The sequence below is a fragment of the Crocodylus porosus genome, unplaced genomic scaffold (genome assembly GCF_001723895.1).
Source record: "Crocodylus porosus isolate Cpor-Errol unplaced genomic scaffold, CroPor_comp1, whole genome shotgun sequence".
In the NCBI taxonomy this organism is placed as follows: Eukaryota; Metazoa; Chordata; order Crocodylia; family Crocodylidae; genus Crocodylus; species Crocodylus porosus.
Window position 1 is genome coordinate 20,824,223 of NW_017728886.1, and position 6,974 is coordinate 20,831,196.

A 6,974-nucleotide genomic window follows, 5' to 3' on the forward strand; every position below is an offset into this window, starting at 1 on the left:
GTAGAACCACTGGTAAGGATGACTCGCTACCTGATAGAAAGCCCCTTTAGGAGCTTTCCCACAATGCTTAGTATACAAATGAAATCCTTTTTAAACATGTCCAACCCTCTAGGAAGATTCAAGAGTCTCTGTGTGAAATGGCAGGGAAAGAATCTGAGGAGATATTTCAACACAATTCAGTAGCAACCTCTTCTCACTTTATTTGACCTCTCACAGAATATCCAAAATTACCAGGGAGTAAGCTCTATTCAGAAATGTAGCATTATCTAACACCAAATTCATTTCAGTAATACCTTTCCACAAAATACTGGTATTTCATCTGAGGATCTTAATGTACAGATGTAGAAAAAGATAAGAGCTAAGTCTTAATATATGTTGTTCTCTACCCTCTTACATGATGCTGAACTGAACTAAGCTACAATTTATCCAGTCTGATAGGTAAATTTGTATTACTGATGCCTAAAAGACATACACTTGGTTTTCCATTTGAATAACATAGCACAATATATATAGCTGCCCTGTAATAGTGTACATGTATATAGAGAAAGCAGCAGATAAGTTAGTGCTTTTAAGGTTCAGGGATTTTGACATATTTAAAAATTGCAAAAGTACAATTCTGCCATTCTTGAGTATCTATCCACAAGATAAAAGCACTAACACACTCTTAAAGCCTGGTAATCTATATATTTTTCCTATCCTTGCATAACTCATACAAACGACCAAACTTGCCTCAAACTTAAACACCCCCCCCCCCCCATTTCTCAAATGAGAACAAGGGTATAATTTTTTTTGTGTGTGTAAAATATGTGCATTTTTAGGAACTAAAAGCTAGAGCTAATGAATGCATTCATTAAAGGTGAACTACATCATTCACAACCTAAGTATAATTATCTTTTAAAGTCCCAGGATAAGTGAAAATAGGATCACTTATCTGACTTTTGAGAGAAACTGATGTTCACAGAAAAGTTACATTTTTTGTTTCAACATGCAATATGGGTTACACAGCAGGATTCTGGCGTGCTCTACAAGGCATTACAGTGTTGACTGTAGTTACTTACGTTAACTGTAGCCATTCAATGTTGCCTATTGTAATGTTTGTTGGCTATTGTTTAAAAGGAACAAGGGGTGAGACAGGCCTGATTACAAGGGCGAAACCAGAAGTCAGGTACTATGGAGAATAATGATCCATGAAAACAGGGTTCTAGAAAAATGCAGTGCTTGTGCATAATGTGTGTTTCTGTGGGTGGTGAATAAAACAGGTCATGGATTATTTCCCAACTATGTTCTGTAAACACTGGTCATGAAAAGCACATTAAGGCTCAGCTGAGCTAGATCCAGCACACCAAAGCTGCTAAAAGTGTCTTGGTATGGAATCCAAGTGTATGGATGTAGGGAATCGTAGTGTAAAGGTCGGGTGGTAGCAGGTGGTAGAATAGAGGGTGGTAGAAAGCTAGAAGGAAGAATTCTTCACTGCATCCTATATACTAGACTCAATGCTTGACTTAGGTGTCCTTTAGTTTAGCAGAGTAAGTGACAGGAGTGTGGTTACGAAAAACAGTAACACTAATTAACACTCACCTAATGAAAGATGGGAGATCTGTTCTAAGGGAAGCAAAGTTAGAGCCATAATATAAATATTCTGAGCCCCTAACAACTATGAAACTCTGGTGGTGGGTTCTCACTGGATTGATTCCAGCCATGTGCTTTATTCTGAGCAAATCCTACCCAGTCACCAAAGAGTTAAAACTCTCTGCAGTTTTTTAAAGGTTTGTGGGGTGCATGGAAAGTTTGCCTTTCTTGGCAGCATGTTTGTTTTGTCAGTGAAAAGCAGCAAATCTCTAAGTAAACTCAGGGCAGATATAATTCATGCCTTAGATGAATCATACTGTATTTTTGTCTTATTGACCTGAGTACACCCAGTGCCCTGGCTGGTTAGGCATTAACTAGAAGTTAACTGCATAATTAACTACAGGTTTCATACTTAAGTACAGGTTTCATTATTATTTTAGTTCACATTCCAATCTGCATCTGTTAATCTTTTATTTTTAGAGTAACACTTGCTGTAAATATAGCAGTCATAGGACTTGCCATAGACCTATGGCAATTGAGTCATTTAGGACACCAGGTTGTGAGAATGTCTAGTTTCAGGTCCTTCAGAGGAAGAAACCCTGAAGTCAACTGTTATGAGGTAACAACCTTCAGGAAATTTCCTTCTAATTCTGAAACATGAGGATTTATATTTCTTTAGTATTTTCTTTTAACATGATTAATGCAACTGTAAGTGTTGCTCTCTTCATAAAGCCAATCTTCTTTTCAGGGGCAAATTTAGATCTGTCTCTTGAACACACAAACAGAATAGAGGCACATCACATCCAAAAAACAAGTATGTCTTACTCTAGGGACATAGATCCTTTAAGATCCACAGCAAAATCCACTGCAAAGGTCAAGGAGTGTTCAGAGCCAAAGAGTTATTTTGGATCCTTTCTAAGGTAAAGGGTTTACAGTACATTTCTTTCTAATTCAGGATGTTTCTTTCTCCAGATGTTTCCATGGATATTTTCTCAGATGGGCAAAATACACAAGAATTTTGTTCCTATTAATGTCTACTTACATTGTTCAGTACACACAAGAAAAGCTTCTTCCATTGGCCAATGGAAAGTTTTCTCCCCTGGTGCCTAAGAGCATCTCAATGACAGGCATATCTTTTTCTGCTCTGACAATGGAGTCTAAAGAAGACTTATTTTATACTGTCACCTTTTGACCTCATAAAACACTAGGTTACACTAGCTTCAGTTAACTACAATCAGTTTAGTCACATTACTGAGAGTAATTAATGGCCTTAAAACGAATGGCCTTAAAATAATCCAAACATCTTCAATATTTTTCTTGAGAGCCAAGATTATATTAGATGTAGGAAAGTACATAGCATTCATTTTTACAGATCTCACTAGATTCTCTACCCATTAAGACAAGCCAATGCTTTCTCCTATGGCTATAGGGGAAAAGTTTGAAAAACCATTTCCCAACAGGTAGAAATTTGATAACATTAAGTTGAAGCATAAAATATATATGTAGTAATTTCAGAAAGCTATGGACTCTGTAATTTGCTGAATGCAATACAGGAAGAGCCACTGAAATGAATTACGTCAGATTGGCTGAATTTCATGTTATGCAAATTTCAGGAACAATAAGTTAAACACAGACAGATGTAACTAGATAATCCAGGTATGAAAGATAAAAGAAACACTTGAAACCTTCAATGGTTCAGGTACTTAATCTTCCGTTAAAAAATAAGATATGGTTAAAATAGTTTGCAAGTTTACAAAACCTACTATCAACAATTTGTGCAGTCAGGATACTTTCATTCTCAACTCCCTCCCCACTATATTTTTTTTGGATTTCAACATTTCCTTATCATTCTTACAATCCAGACAGGGCATACAGTAAAAGTGCATACAGAAAGTGAAACGGACTACTGGATGTTCTATCAAAATTATATATATATAAAATGCAAACAACATTGCAAATTCAGACTGTAGATACTGAATACAATGTTGCCAGAGAATACATAAATAATAGCAGCAAAGAAAACCATGAGTCAGGCCATCCAAAATCATGCTGTGAATTTAAAATAATATGATATTTTTTAAATTATAAATTTAAATACATTTGTTCTGCTTTTGCAGAAGGTGGAGGGGAGAATTTCAGTATAATATTTTCAAGCTTAAGAACTTGGAAACTAGAATATTGTTTTTGAAAATATGAAAGTTGATTTTCTCACAAAGCCATTAGAGATAGTAAAAGCAGAATTTTTTGTCTCATGGGAAATTCCTCTGTTTTGACATTTGTTTACATCCTTCATCAGGATGAAGTTGATTCATTTGAAATATTTTTTAAAAGCATACAATAGAAATTCTGAAAAACATCTATTTTGGAAATGTCAGTATATTTCTTTTTTTAGGTTCTTTGCATCTTTGCTTTTGGCTGTGGTCTCGGTTCCCTGTCTGATTCTATCTCCTGGGTATTCTAATGGAAAATAAAAAAAAATCTGAAAAATTGAAACTTTCCCAGAGAAACATGCAAAAATTGAATGTTCTATTCAATATATTTATGGAAAATTCTCAACCAGGTCTAATATTAACAAGACTCCAGGATAAAGGTCTTTAAGGATATAATCAAATATCATGAAAAATGTTATAATCATGATTGGCAACAATCTGAAGAGTAAAGTAGACTTAATAGCTAGGGACAGACATTCAAAAAGTCTGAGTCTGAATTGATTCAATATTTACAGGTTAGTCAAACTTTGATAGGCTGAACTGGTTTGTAAGCAGACAGCCATTTTCTCTGGACTGAGGAAATTCAGGCACATGCCTGCAGTTGCACAGGTTAGAAGCTGGGGGATGCTGGAGCAGCCCTTCTTTCCTTTGTACAGTGTTGAGCTTGAGGGGAGGGGGATTGTGGCTGCCAAGGCCCCGGCAGGACTCTGCTTGGGGAATTCTGCCTGTGCCATCCCAGGCTTTTCCCCACTGGCTGCTCAAGGGGCAGGAGTGTTGCCAGCCCCCAGCCCCTGCTAGAACTCTGGGGCAGGGGTGTGTGTGCAGTGCATGCATCTGTCCGTGAGACAGAGCTTTTCAACGTCCCTCCCTGCTTCTTTATACTGTCTGCAGCAAGCTGACAGGCAAACAAGCCAGAAGGAGGCTGATAACAATGTTTATCATCCCATCAGCAGAACAATAGCTTCTCTCCATTAGTTAAACTCTTCTTAAACAGCTTACCAGCTGACCTGTTTATTAGTTCCAAAAAACCCTCCAAAAAAAATCACTGTTGCGTCTGCCTGCCCGGTAAAATTGGAGACCACACACAGATACCTCTCAGTGTTAACTAGCATACATCATGCCTAGGATCCATAGGGCTGTGGTCTGTGCTTGTGGGAGATGGGAGTGGGGAGGACGACTGTTGCTTGAGAGGTGAACAGTGAGGGGTGAGGGGTAGGATGGGGGGAAGCCAGGCAGACCCTGCTGTACCTGCAGTCTCTGCTGGAGCTGCAGCCAGGGAGCAGAGGGGAGGGGACAGCCCTGCTGTGGAGCAGACAACCCCACCCAGCCCATAAAGCATGCCGCATGCTGGGGGAGTCTGGTTTATCTGAAATCAGCAAGGGATCTAGCACAGACATTGCATAGACCAGTTTGGCCCAAATCAGTTAAGTCTGATACTGCATTCAACCAGGTTTATCTCAAACCAGTTTCAGCCATTTTCAAACTGGCTTATGTGCACTGAACATCTGTTCTGTTACATATTTAAACCAGTTTTTGATCACTTAAATCAGTTTATGTGTAGTATCTGCCCCTAGCCAATAAAACCTTTTAGTTTCAGCCATCTTAGACATTCTAAAAGATAAAAGCATCTTTTTATGCATCTGTTTGGTTACACGTATGCTATTTTGATCTTGTGTCTCATTAAAGGACTTCATCACAAGAAGTTTTTCTAATAAAAGAACTATAATATTTTATTAATATAAAATAATAAAGATATAATACGACTCGGTGGGTGCATCCACACATGGAAGCATGTGTGCTTGCAGCAGCTCAAATAGAAGCAGTGCAAATTTGAGCCAGGGCTTTTTGCTTCAGCACATGTGCTCAGACATGCACTTTGGTGTGGAGCAAATTGTGCCACTTGGGGCAAAATAATCCTGCCTGAATCCTCCTGGATCTTCAGGCAGGGGGAGCTAGAGCCCAGGGCCAGTACCTGTGCTGTCCCCAGCAATATAAAAAGCTGCCATGTCCTGGCCTCAGAAGTATAAAAAGCCACCCTGGCAAGTAGCTCAGGCCTACTAGCTCTCAGGAGTTTCTGGGGCCCAGCCAATTGGTAACTTGGGACACTACCCCTCGTGCCAGCTGAACTGCTGAAGTAGCCCTGAGAGTTCCCTGCACCCTGCCCCTCTGGGCCAGCTGCCAGTGGTCTGTGGTTGCAGTGTTGGCCTCTATGTGGCACAACTGCCACGTGTGCCCCCTGCCTCACCATCTGGGCAGCTATTGCCTGGAAGATGTTCTGGATGTGGTGGTCTGCTTTGAACTGTGAAAGCATGTCCTCCCTGATAAATCCCTAATAAAAAAAAAATTCCAAAGTCACTCTGTAAAAATACCCCCAAATCAATGTTCCTTTACAAGTAAAACAAAAGACAACTATAAAGAGAGAGAGTGAAACAGAGACAGCGATCAATTGGACAATGTTTTATTGATATATCTTACAGTGTTAAAGCAAGTCTCTTACCATAATAGTAAAGTGAATTTTATTATGAATTCATAAATACATATTTTGCTGCCCTCCCACAGGGCAATGGCCCCCACACAAGGGGTTTGCCCCCCCAACAGGGGGTTCATCCCCCACACAAAGGTTTGGCCCTCCAACAGAGCGTTCAGCCCCCCACACAAGGGCTACATCCCCCCAACAGGGGGTTCACCCCTCAACAGGGAATTCATCCCTACACAAAGGGGTTGGCCCCCCAACAGGGGGTTGGCCCCCCAACAGGGGATTTGGCCCCCACACAAGGGGTACAGTCCCCCAAAGGGGGCCAAATGTTCCCCGCAGGAGCTACTACCACCATCCGCAAGGCCCACATGCCCCACCCCAGCCCCCTGATTGCTGCCTCACCTGGCCCCATCCTGCACCAGTTGCTGCAGCCCCCCAATGGCTGCCCCACCCAGCCTCCCCCAACTTGAATCCCCAGGCCGCCATGGCTACCCTCCCATGCCTACCCCAACCCCAGGCACCACCACTTTAAAAAAAAACTCAGAAAAGGAACAGGAAAAAAAAAGGGGGGGGAAGCCCCTGCTTACCTTAGAAGCAGGGGTGGGGGGGGCTCCAGGGCCTCCTGGCAGAGCCCACCAGGGCAGCACAGGACAGCAGAGGGGGGCAGCAGACCCAGGCTGGGGCTGCTGGGGCTGTCAGCCTGTCCCACACTGTGCGGG

General features: G+C 41.2%; 1 long non-coding RNA gene across 1 annotated transcript in view; it reads left to right on the top strand.

The window, feature by feature from the left end:
- The first annotated feature begins 2,114 nt into the window (after positions 1–2,114).
- Positions 2,115–6,974, top strand: part of LOC109307140 — a 27,743-nt gene continuing 22,883 nt past the window's right edge. Inside the window, exon 1 of the long non-coding RNA XR_002100178.1 lies at positions 2,115–2,188. This is a non-coding gene — a long non-coding RNA (uncharacterized LOC109307140). The remainder of the gene's footprint in view (positions 2,189–6,974) is intronic.